This window comes from Vicugna pacos, chromosome 35 (genome assembly GCF_048564905.1).
Source record: "Vicugna pacos chromosome 35, VicPac4, whole genome shotgun sequence".
NCBI lineage: Eukaryota > Metazoa > Chordata > Mammalia > Artiodactyla > Camelidae > Vicugna > Vicugna pacos.
Window position 1 is genome coordinate 8,954,114 of NC_133021.1, and position 13,313 is coordinate 8,967,426.

At 40.1% G+C, this 13,313-nt stretch overlaps 1 protein-coding gene across 5 annotated transcripts in view; it reads right to left on the reverse strand.

Annotated features, from left to right (window-relative positions):
- Positions 1 to 13,313, reverse strand: part of LOC140691493 (uncharacterized) — a 194,019-nt gene that overhangs the window by 118,588 nt on the left and 62,118 nt on the right. For 3 of the 5 annotated variants that reach the window (XR_012067185.1, XR_012067186.1, XR_012067187.1), the window contains exon 2: positions 2,221 to 2,347. The exons of the other annotated variants lie outside the window; for them this stretch is intronic. The gene's annotated coding sequence lies outside the window, so the exon portion shown is untranslated. The remainder of the gene's footprint in view (positions 1 to 2,220; positions 2,348 to 13,313) is intronic. 5 annotated transcript variants of the gene reach the window in all.

A 13,313-nucleotide genomic window follows, 5' to 3' on the forward strand; every position in this document is an offset into this window, starting at 1 on the left:
GTTTTTAAGTTACTACTAAACAGCTCAGAATGTATAAAAGCATTTAATTGTGCTGTTTGCTTACATATTTATTTACATTCAGCCTCTTGCTAAAAGAGAATTTAAACAATTCTGTTAAACACAGCTTAACAACCATAACAACAAAAAGGCAAAACTGAGAGTGAAGAGAAAATGGAGATTCAATACTTAAATGAAACCAGGGGGAAGTAAACTCATAAAAATGGATTCCATGAAGTCAGGGCAAGTGTTAAGGCTGACTAGAAATTCAGCTGTAGGATTCTTGGCAGTGAAACCAAGAAGAAAAGATGATGGGGCGGGTGGTAGAGCGTGTGCTTAGCGTGCACGGGGTCCTGGGTTGAAGCCCCAGGGCTTCCACTAACAGGTTCATACATCTAATTAACTGCCCCCCTAAAAGATCACCAAAGAAAAGAAAAAGAGAAATTTCTTTCCCAAAGAACCCTGATATTAAATTTGGATTAAATATTAAAAAAAAGAAAAAAAGAAAAATTCAAAAGATAAGTGACACTGAAGGAAAACCACAGCTGGGCTAACAAGCTAAGTCACAAATCAAAGTGTGATAAGTGTCGGTTTCCTGATCTAAGTTTTGCTGGACTACCTGGTAAATCTGAAGTTTAGTGTCAGTTTACTGGGCTAATAAGCTAACCCGAAAATCCAAGGTCAACAGTTGTCAGTAACGTGATCTGTTCCAAATTGATAAGCTTCAGTGTACTGATTCCTTGCTTTTTGTTGTTTGAGCCTTATTGGGTAATAGCCCCATACTTGTAATTAACCCTATAAAACCTCATGTGCACGTCTTGGAGGTGCTCAGAGCTTTGGAAAAGAAACCCCTCTGAGCCCGCCAGCGTAATAAATCTCAGTACTCCAACCCTCTGTGTGATTCTTATTTCTTGGCTGGCCTTTTGTTTCCATAACAACACAAGCGATTAATGCCCGTGAGATAAATCTGGGGAGGCTGCTGGTAAATCCCCATGTCTCACGTGGGAAAATCTGAAACATCCTTCTCACCAGTCAGAGTCATCATAAGCCCACACCACACCTCCTGCCGTTAAATGCAGGAGCATGGTTAGGGCCCAGCCTTTGCTGTCTTTGTGTCATCACAGTGATACAGGATGGAAGGGGGAAGAGCACAGCCATTCAAGGAAGGCCGCAGCAATTGACATCAAAATGGTGAAGGATTCAACCCCCAATAGGCCTTGAGGCTCAGGATGAAGAGATTTAACTTCTAGCAGATCTTGAGATTCAGTAAACATCCATTGTAATAGTAACCTGGTGAATAACATGCCCCAGGCACCATGGCAGTCCCAATGATAGCCACAAAAGGTCAAAGGGTGGGAAATGGCCAACTCCCTGGGAATCCTAGCCCCTTGCCCTAAGGCTGGTCCTTCTACTTATTAGCATATGAAACCACCAAGCCCAAGAAAACAAGCAACACAGCGCCACCTCGCGGTCACCACTCTCTGTCCCTCTTTGGAGAAGACAGACCTTCTGTCTGTGGGGTGTGTACCTACTTCTAATCTGTGCATGAAACCCCCACACCTCGTGACGTTTCTCTTGCATTTCAATGTATCTGTCTGAATATATATACCTTTACTCAACACTGGCTTGCTCTTGAATTCTTTACTGCATGAAGTGAAAGAACAAAATCTGGTGGGGCACATCCCAGGGGCTCAACGAAAGCCTGGGACACAGCCCTTCTCATGCCCAACGTTTTTTATTCTTGTATCAACAGGACTGGGCTGTGAAGTGAGGTCTGAGGCCCCAGCTAAGGGACAGAACCAGCTTCCAGGGTTCCAATTTGCGGGCAGCCTCTCCCCCAGCTTGGGCCTTGGGGTCTGCCCGGTTCTCTGTGTTTCTCTGTTGTGCTGACTCCCCAGCCATACAGCGTACTCCTAGGCCTGTCCCCACAAAACCCTTCTCTCCAAAATACAAGCACGTCATGTCACAATCCTCTTGTTCAACCAGAAAATGTTCAGCCCACTTTTTTCCTCCCCAATAAATTACCCAACTGTCCTCCCTCCCATCACATCACTTCTTTCTTTGTGAGAACTCTGCACTCGCCACACCCCATCATGAACACAGGTGTCTTGCTGGCTGTGACCGAGATGTTTCTTTCTCACACAGCAAGCGTCCTTTCACTTTCCCCTTGTTACCTTAAAAAAGCCTTTCCTGAGTCACCCACCCCTCTGATTATGAACTCACAATGTGCTGAAGTTGCAGTCACTATGTGCATACATCCCAGTTTTGGCTAGGTTTCCATCACAAGATCTTCATTAAGGAGCTGCATCAAGAAGTTATACAGGGTATTCTTACATCAGAGTGGAGGAACCTGCAAAAAATTTAAACGGCTTTGAAGAGAGTGTTAACCAGGGACAGAGATGTCGCGGGTCCTAGTCAAAAGTGTCATGAGGAAAAATGTTCTCCCAAGGCTCAGAGTGGCTTCTGAACACAGAATCCTCAGGGAGGAGGTGACAGGCAGTGATTAGGGTGGGTGATACAGGTTACGCTCCCCCAGCTGGGGAAGAATAGGTTTTTTTCTTGTTTTCCAAACAATTTCTTACTACCTTTTTCTCTTATTGTCACATAACATTTCCTACGAATTAAGCATATCAATGTCAGTCATTTGGGCCACTTGGGAGAAGCTACACGATGCCATTCACAGGGATGGGGCATGACAGCCACACCAGTCTGGGTTGAAAGACCAGTGGGGGTATTTGCAAGGTAATCACGGGCATGCAGCAAACTCCCCAGCTTCAATGACCTCATCTCAAAGCTGGGGTCAATAAAACTACCAAGCAAATTGCGTGAAGATTATGGCCAATGTTTACTAGGTAAGTGCCCGTGAAAGCTGCCGCTTAATGGGGAATGAGTACGATCAATGAGGCCCTGTCTACCTGCCCACACGCGCCCTGCCTTCCTGCCTTGCTGCAACAGCAGAACTTGTTTAGCTGAGATGAACACCCCCAGAGCAGCCCAGACGGGAAAGCTCCCAGCTCTGTACGGCGAGACGTGTTCCTTTCCTTCTCAGAGCTGATCACAGTTTGCTGTCGTATGTTTTTATGTTTATCCCTTTTGTAACCCCCTCTCCTCCGGAGTTTTTGCTCAAGCAGCACAGGGCCAGGTGTGTCTTGGGTCCTGCCGGATATTCTGGGCAGGGAAACAGCCAACTCCATATCTGGCTCTGGTGCTGAATGGAGAGAGCAGAAGGCCCAGGGGCCCATGCTGAACTGAGGCCCCTGCACCCAAAATTATGGTCTGACCTTGGGCAAATTACACAGTCTTCTTTACCCTGAGATTCCTCATCTGTCCATGAAAATAACTGCCCATGTCACACAGAGTTACAAGTATTAAAGGAAATCAACAAATTCACAACCTAGCCAAGGGGCTACAAGTGCATCCTCAACAGACAAATGCTGCCTTTACGGCTCTGACGCACGCTAAGCGGGGCGGCCCCACACAGTGAACACTGCTAAGTGCCAGGGTGTTAAATGCTTCATGTGTGCTATAATACTCTTTAGATCTTACAACAATCCCAGGAAGAAATGAATATTATCATGCCCATTTCACAGATTCACCAACAGGTTGAGAGTATGCATTCTATTCCAAGGCCCTATGGTGAAGAAATGGCAATTTAAACCGGAATCTGGGCCCAGGCCTTGGCTCCATCTCTCTCCCATCCACCTGACCACTTGCCTATGCATACCACCTGTCCAATATAAAAGTTTGCAGCCGGCCATCTCTTAAAAGCAATGTGTGCCACCGTTTGTCAATGTTGTTTAATTACCATAAACTGTTCTCAGAAACCACTACAGTAAAGAAAGTTGGACTTAAGGAATTCTGCATTGCGTTCTCCTGCAATGTGCAGGATCCCTTTCCTACACCTCCAAATCCAAGTGTATGCTTCCTCCATGTTTATGTTTGCACACGGCTTATTAAAGCAGAAGGTATCTGCAGTAATTCCATCTCGGTTGCTTTCCAAGTTTGCAGATTATCCATATTCGGTCTGTGAACGAAAATACTACAATGTGAATGAGAATACTGCAACCATGTCAGTAAACAAAGAATACTGCTACCAAGTCTTTAAAGGCTTCCGCCACTCCCCGGCGAGGACAGGCCTGCAGCCCAGCCACTGCAGCAACTCACAATGGTGCCCTCTGAGCAGACTCAGAATAAGAAAGGACAGGCTACTGGCCCGAGATAGCTAGGTGCTTGTCTAAAAAAAGAATTCAGTGAGTCCTAATATTTGCTTCCTCCCATTCATACAAAATCACTAAATTCTTGAACTTGAGATACCTGGCTTTCTTTAGATAACAAGTAATCTTTTATTGTTCCAACAACCTGGTCTTTGTTGTAGTGCTCCTATATATCCTAGCTCTTCCTCAACCTCTTGGGAGCAGTCCCTCAGAGAGTTCTGAGAGACGGTCATCCTGGCTCGAGTCCTCCCGCCAAATGAAACATAACTCTTAACTTTTAGGCTGCACGTTTATTTCAGTCAACAGTTTTGGACACCATGAAGCACCACAGCAGATTTCTCTCCACCTGAACTCTCCAAGTAACCAGAGCCTTGGTACCAGCAGTGGCCCTTTGTGCTCATCCGCCTCCTCGGGGGGTCCAGATGAATTTGCCTGAGTCTCTCCTGGTTCTCAGATCTCACATATTGGTTGATGATCCTAAGTTTTATCTGGCGATGTATCCAGGTACGTGGCCCTCCAGTTGAAAGAAACTGAGGTGAATTACCCACGCAGTGGAGACATCCCGAGTGGGTCCAAGTTGAAAGACACTGGGTTCAGGACTGAGTGGTTAGGTAAGAGGCTGGTCTAATGTTTTCCTCAATTTGGTTACCTCCATTGAATTTTTCAGGATAAAAGTAAAACTCTTATGAGGAAACTTTCAACTCCAAATTTTGGACCATCCTCCTGGCTGGTAACAGCATTCTCGGGTGACAGGGTATCTTCCGGGAGTGGTAGACACAAAGACTTCATGCCACAGAGTTGTCCCTGTGGGAAATCTTACTAGCAAATTTATTCTGAGAACCCGACCTTACAATGGGGAATAGAACTTTCAAAAAAAAAAATAAAGAAAGAACAGAAAAGAAAAGAAAAAGAAATGACAGATTGCCAGTCTCCAAGTAAAACCCCAGCCAGATTTATGTACATACAAAACTTACAACATTAATCGGGAATAAGAAAAAAAAAAAAACTCACTCTGGAAATAACCAGGCCTGATAAAAACATTTTTTGGCATTCTGAACTTATAAAAACAAAATCCCCTTTAGTGGGAACTTGGATTTCTCTTCCTGTGTCCTTGAAATGTAAACGTTTTATCTTTCTCTGGATGTTTTAAGTGTGTGCATGTAAGTATATATATGTTTAGTTTAGTTTTTAAAGGAAACCTTGGACTCTGCCATACAAAAGGTTCAAGTATTGTGTACATACGGTGGCCACACAAATAAATTGGGATTCTAAGCAATTCTTTGATTGTACCAATTTTCAGATATTTTGCCATCTTAAACTTCGTTGCATCAGCCTGGACCACGAAGGCTTTAAGCTTTTGGAGAGTAAACCTTTGAATTTTATTTAGGCAACACCCCGACTCTCATGTGGAAGGGCCTCTTCATCTTATTGGTTTAAAATCACTATATATATATATACATATTTATATATATATAAATTGATGGCCATATGATGGATTTTTTAATTTGGAAAAACTTTTTAATTGGTGAAAGTTTAAAGAGATCTCATTATAAACGGCTGTTTTATTGGTACCTATTAAAATAAAGTTTAAATGCAGAAAAATATATCTAATGGTTAACCTAAGAACTCAGATATAAAAATATAACTGGTTTGAAAAGCTACATTTTTGTTTTTCCTTTCTGATAAATGTTTCTAGAGATGCTAATAAAAACTTAGTATAATTAATGTTAATTAGGTTGAATAACTGGAAAAAGGATTGTAAAAATGTCAAAAAAACAGATAAGTGGCTTATCCCAAAAGGATAAATATTTTTATATGGTTATTTTGAATGAGATCAATAAAATGGACATTTTTGGATTTACATACAGGGTTTTGATACTACACTACGTAAAGTTAAAAAAAAAGGGCCAAAGAGTTCACCTACTCCCCCCCAACATTAAAGTTCAAACAAGTCCGTTTTATTTACCACAGTTTAAAATATATTTATATGTAGACTGAAATACTTGATCAAGGATTGGGACAACAGACCAATTAATGAAATTAAAAATCGAGAAGGGCCTAAGCTCTTTGGCTGAAACTTGGGCATCCTAGAGACTTCTATAAAATTATATACAATGTACACCCACAAAAAAAAGGTTTCTGTCACTCCTTCTAGAAATAAGAATTATTGATTAAACTTAATAAATATAAAAATTAAAGGTATAAGATTTAATAAAATTGAGATAAAAGTTTGTGAAATTGGTATATTTAGATGGTCTTTATATAAACCTTTTGCTTATGTTGTGGGATAGATATGTTTCAGTGGAAAAACGCTTCCCCTTCTTGGTATTATAAGGCTGGGCACATGTCTATCCCTCTGAAAATATTAATTGAACAAATTAAAGGAAACCAATATAGTTACTTGAGACGTCCAATATAACGTAAATCTAAAAAGTAATTTGAGTAGCTAAAAAAAAAATATAGGTTTACCCTGGGTTTAACTTATAACTCAAGGAAAAGAGACCTTAATAAATGTCTTATGCAAGCTTTGGAAGACAAAATAAAGAAAACCTTAGTTTTAAAACATGGAATTCTTTGTTTACAGCTCTTCTCACTGATACAAAAATGCCAATTAAGGAGATAAAATTGGGTCTGGGTGACAGAGCAGTTATCTGGGGACCTGGAAGAGAGTGTCTTTGTCTTGCAGATCAGAAATATAAATACAACAAACAGTGACCTAGGACTGAGCCTAATTAGCTCAACGAAATAAAACTTGAGGCCATGAAATTTTTGGCATTTTAGAACTCAGAACTCTGACGGGTCCTTCAGACTTTGTGAGGAAATCTTAATTATCTGTTTCATAAATAGTAAGCCTTAGTGATTTGAGCAAGCAAATTCAGCTTACTCCAACTATTATTATAAATATAAGTAAGTTTTAAAGTGAAGCTATGAGATCTCTAGCTTTTGTCTGTTTATAAGCCTGCATACAGATTATAGAAGTGAGATATTTCTACTGCTAAAAAAAAAAAATTTCGAAGTCAAAGAGCTCTGCTTAATTGATGTAAAAATATAAGAGCTTAAAAATTAAGTATTTTTAAAATAAAAACTTAACAAATTGACTTTCAGTGTCATGTGAATTGGAAAATATTCAATATTAAGGTAATATTTGATATTGTTTACTTTAAGTATGTTCTAATAAATATAGACATCTTTAAAATCATCCATCTTAACTATAATACCTTTACTGTACCTAGGTTTAATGAAAGTCAAATAAGATCCTGTTATATCTGTTGCAGATTTGTCAAAAAAAAAAATAACAGTAATGTGCTGTGGTAAAATTTTAAGTAAATTAAATGCAAATGAGATGAGAGCTTTGGGTAAATATTTAAAATATATTTTTAAAATGTATGCTTAAAATAATCTCTAAATGTTTGATATCTTTAAATTCTAGAGTTGTGCTAAATTAAGTTAAATGACAAGATTTTATTAAATATCTATGCCATTTTCAGATAAAATGATTGAAATATGAATTACTTAACATTTAACTTCCTCTTACAGTGAAACTAAAGGTGTTTAGAAATATTAATAAATGGTTGGTGTCACACAGAAATAGTCTCTATTAGTAAGGGAATGATCTCAGTATCCTAGGAAAGTAATATAAATGCATAAAGGAAGATGTAAGAATGGAATAATACTTTGTTAATGAAAAATAGTGACTTTCTCCTGAAGCTGGTTACCTCTGAATGGAAGACAAAATAAGGGACACACTAATATAAGTATAGAAAGCTGTGGAAGGCTTGTGGAAAAGGAACCCTGAGGAAAGTTTTGTACGTGGTCAGAATTGGCTAAGTTTAGAATCAAATTGGGCAACGTAAATGAATCTTAGAAGTTAGCTGGAACAAGATTAGATTTGGTTTTCTCTCTGTTAAGAGGAAAAAATTTTCTTAAAATATTAATCCACCTTCAGTAACAGATTGTAAAACTTCTTATACCACTTAGCTGATCTGTTCTGCCTTTACATTTGACATATTTTCTTGTTAATGAATTAGTACTACATTACAGTGATCTATATGTTTATCTGATCAAGTGTTCTGAAATCTTTCAAAAAGCTCCCCAAATATAAAATTCTAATTAATTACATAAAAATTAATTTAATTAATTAAAATTCTTTTAATCTCCAGTTAAGTTTGGGATGCTACAGAAGGCCCCTGAAACATCCCAAAGAGAGATTTTTAACTATAAAGTTTCATTTGGCATCTTAAATAACATGGAATTGTCAAATGAATCATAAAAATTCTAAGGTTATATTGAATGAGAAATATTATTAATATAGGTATTGTAGAAATTATATGGACTCCCTAAAATTCTGGTTTATCTGAAATGTTACCAGTGATAATTACGGGTATAGTGAACAGGTTTCTTTATTGATTATAGTGTAACGGTGTTTAACCATGCTTTTAAATCTTTTGTCATTTATAGACAGTTAATTGTTTTCTTCTGATGGTTTTGCAAAATGCTTTCTCTTCAAGGAGATTTACTGATTTCTAATAAATTTCAAACTACAGCACTGAACTAAACTGGGTAAGAAATTTTAAAGTTCTAATGAAAACTCTCATTAAAAGAATTAGTTACATGGGACTGATTAACCAGCTGAATATGGTTATAATTATTGATATTGTTTGAAATACTACTGCCTTTTAACCTGTTTCCCAGACATAAAGAATCTCTTCTCCTTAAGCTAGTTATGGTTCACAGCAATTTGATAAATTATAACTATGTATACAGACTTGGAACAGTTATCTTTTCTCTCTATCTGATCCCTCAAGAGACTAAAAATACTTAGGTCCCCAGTGGCTCTATCAGACAAATTAGGGAGATCATCTCCTAAGAGATATAGGAGTATAAAGGTATTTTAAGGATTTTAAAGAGAAAAGAATTTACCTAAATCTGTAAGGCAAAAATCCATGAAAAGCCTTGACGTGGCTTTCTTGGCCTTAGAAAACCTTATTAACATTCTACCCTGAGACTCCGTATTAAAACTTCCAACACAGTCAATTTAAAAAGCCTATATGATCAAATAATCAGATTTAATTTGTAAAGAAATTAATCTTGATTTGGCTATATTTGAGAAAACTGAGGGTAACTTTAGAGAGAAAAAAATTATATTTTAGTCGATATTAAATTCTAGTTTTGTTAATTGAGGTCCATATTTACTAAGACACTTCCCAGATCATTCCTTGCTGTTATGTCACACTGCTGTACAGTTTAATTGAATTATGAAAAGAATACTCTAGGTTTGATTCTGAAGTTCAGTAATCTATCCTTGGGTAAAATTCCAATGCCCCATGACCTGCAGCCAGGGGATTATGCATACTGCAACAGGCATGACTTAAAGAACTGTCTCCAATCTGAATGGAAAGACCCTTTTTCAGATACTCTTAACTAGACCATACACACCAAAGCTGAAGGAAACGGAGTCTCGGATTCATTTCCTATCTGAAACAGCCCCTGCAGTGCACTGGCCTATAGAGCGCTGCTCACCTTAAAACAATGCCCAAATGGAGAAAAAGCTTCCATACCAGGATGAGAAGAAGACGACATCTGAGCTAGACTGCTGACCCAAGACACCGGACCAGGACTGTATACCAATTACTTTGATAATTTCTCCAACCTTTGATTATGAACTACTCCAATTGTTAAGTTTATGATAAATTACCTATGTCTAGTACTTCTGTGTTACCTTGGTGGGTTTCCCTAATACAAGGCTCTAACTAGGTAGCCCTCAGAAACATTATTCTAAAAAGAAATTATAGTTCTGTTTAGGCCACTGTTGATCTTACAAGGTGGGAGATTTCAACTGGCCAATTAATACCTGCTCTGACCCTGACCATAAATATGAACTTTCTCATAGGATCAAATCAGAAACACAAGCAAAATTTTAACCCAAAAATACAACTTCTCGACTATTAAATTCTTACTCGTGACTTTATTAACGTTACTAGCTGTATTACTTATATCCTGTCTATTTTATAAAATTGTTGTCTGTTACATTTCCCAATGTGTAACTAGGCCCACAAGATTGATGATGGCTAAACATCTTGAAGAAACAGATAAAATTTATAACCCTGAATAAAATAAATATAATAGTGTGATTCTAGGTATGGGAATGAGCAAAGAAGGTTAAACACTTCCTGGATCATAATAGAGTAGTAAGACAGGTGATCCAGAGAACTTTTAGTATCAACAGGGCCTGATAAAAAAAACTAACACCTTGAATGGCAACTCAGAAGATTCTTCACCTGAACTAGGAATGAGCCATCCTAGCAACGTGGGACAAAATTGGTCATGAAATGTCTCTCAAAATATTGGTCGAATTTAGGACCAAGGGGGAACACTGTGAATGAAAATACTACAATGTGCATGAAAATACTGCAACCATGACAGTAAACAAAGAATGCTGAATCCGAGTCATCAGCGGCTGCTGCCAACCCCCAGCGAGTACATGCCTACAGCCCGGCCTCTCAGCCACTCACAGTGGTGCCCTCTGAGCAGACTCAGAGTAAGAAAGGACAGGATACTGGCCCTAGATAGCCAGGGGCTTGCCAAAGGAATGAATTCAATGACCCAAATGTTTGCTTCCCACCATACATAGAAAACCACTAAATACTTGAACTTGAGATATCTGGTTTTCTTTAGATAACAAGCAATATTTTATTGTTCCAATTACCTGATCTTTGTTGTAAAGATTCTATTTATCCTAGCTCCTCCCCTACCTCTTGGGAGCAGTCCCTCAGAGTGATCTGAGAGGCTGTCATCCCGGCTCGAGTCCTCCAGCCAAATAAACCAAATCCCTTAACATTTAGGCTGAACGTTTATTTCAATGAAGTCCCAGAATAGACACAACTCATCAATTCTGTAATGGAACACACTGAATCAGGAACCAAAAGCGTGTTTTAGTCCAGAAAATCTCCAGGTTCCTATTTCTTCCTGTCATTATACAATCCCTCCAGAACTCATTACTTTGCTGTCTGCTCCTCTGGCAACCAAACTCAGAGAAGAGTCAACTCAGCAGAGCACCATGCTGGGGAGAACCCCCCGCAGAAGCACTGCAGGCTGCCTTCCCTCCCGCATGCTCTGCTGACCCTTGGTGTCCTCCGTGGAGACCAGGCCAACACAGCTCTTCCCAACAGCTGCAAAGTCGCTCACGTTAAATAAATCATTTTATTTTATATGATATTTTACGTATATACCCATCTCTGAAAACAGCTTTGCCAGAAGCCCAAATCTTCAACATTAATCTGCAAAGGCAAATCAGGTCCCAAGGGAAAACAAGTCTTAAGACGACGCTAAGGCCTCCAAAGTCCTCTCCACGACCATGAACCAAACTGCCTGCAGGTCTGCAGCTGCAGGAGGCAACATGTCTGCTTTTAAAGCAACCCCTTTCTGCCCTCGGTTGCTACAATGCCCTTTTATGCCCTCCCATCACAGGGCAAGAGCAGCCGCTACAGAACCTTGCAGGGCAGCACTGACAGGACTGGACAAAGGGGATCAGAGCTAAACAAAGCATTCTGATGACACGAGCTTGTCACTGTGTCTCTTTACAGATGTAGATATATATAGAGAGAAGTGGGGTGATATTGCTCAAAGTCACACAGCTAATAAGTGGCCAAGTATATAACTCTGCTCCTCCCTCCTGTGTGACGCCCAACTGGGACAACCACAGGGTTCTCTCGTGGCTGCCTGAACAGTCTTTTCCTATCACTCATGACACACAATAGTGTCTGAACTTAGCCTGCATTTGCAGCATCTTTTCCCTCCAGTTTCTCAGGAACAAGGCTGTTCGGGCCTGTATGAATTCCGGCTTCCTGAAATCTCCGTGCTCAGGCTGGTCTTGCCTGTGCATCCGGCCCGCTGCTCAGAGGCTCTTCCTCCCCTGCAGGAGGACGTTTCTAATCTTCACAGGGACACAACCTCAGGGGAGCTCTCCTCTCGCCCTCAGCATGGCAGGTATCCCAGGCCTCATCCCTAGCAGCCCCGTTAGGACGGTGTCTGCCCAGCTCTGCTAGTCAGATCAGCAGCCTCACTGCCAGGGATTATACCCAGGTCACACTGCAAACCTACTGCCCGCCTCACAGCCCCCAGCCAGCAGGTCACCTGGAAGTCACAGCAAGTGCCCCACCCAATCCAGCAGTCTCTTCTTTTGCCAGCACCACTGATGAATGGTTTCCAACCTTCGGTCAGTTTCGCACAAAACAGCACCTTCAACTGTGAAACGGGCGGTTTTTCTTCTGCACCTCATCCTTACTGGAAACGTAAAGGGAAACCAAAAGGCCTTTTCTCAACCCTTTTCTGATGAAACCCTCCCACCCACAATACTCATATGCTCAAGAGCTTTGGATCCACATGATTTTCTTTCTCTTAGGCTAAGTGGCTCAAAAAACTAAGGGATTCTTTCTCCTTTGAGGGTATTAGCACTCAGTTTCTCGGCTTTAATCTGTTTTTGTCTCTCTCTTCAGTGACCCTAGCAGTTGCCACCTCTTACTCCCTTCAGCAGCCTCCCTCCCAACATCTAGTCTAGGAAATCAGCTGTGATGAGGGGCACGGGGGCAGTCACAGAAGATGCAACTAAGGCACAGAGAGGCTACATAATTTGCCCAAGAAATCACCTTGAACCACCAACAGAGTGTGTCACGTCCCTCTGTTTAACTCTAATGCTAAGCAAGTTAACTTTTTGTAGATTATGTTTATAAACAGATGAGGTATGAAAATACATACAAGGACACACAACTCTAAGATATTCATTAACTCCACTATTTTGTTTCTATTTATTTTATTTCTATTAAAAAATTAAGAACCCCTGCAGTCAATATAGCAAAATGTTACTGGGTTTTAAATCCAGAATATACAGGGGTTGTGTCATTACTCATTCTTGTATGTATTTTCACAAGACAAAATGATTTGAAAGTCTCTCTCCCCGCCCCCTACTCACTACTGGCTCTCACCAGAGCTCCCAGACCACACATCTAACAGCCTTTCACTTTACCCACAGCTGAACTCATCAGTTTTCCCCCAGAACTCCCTCTGCTGCTTTCCCTCCTCAGAACACAGCAGGACCATTATTTA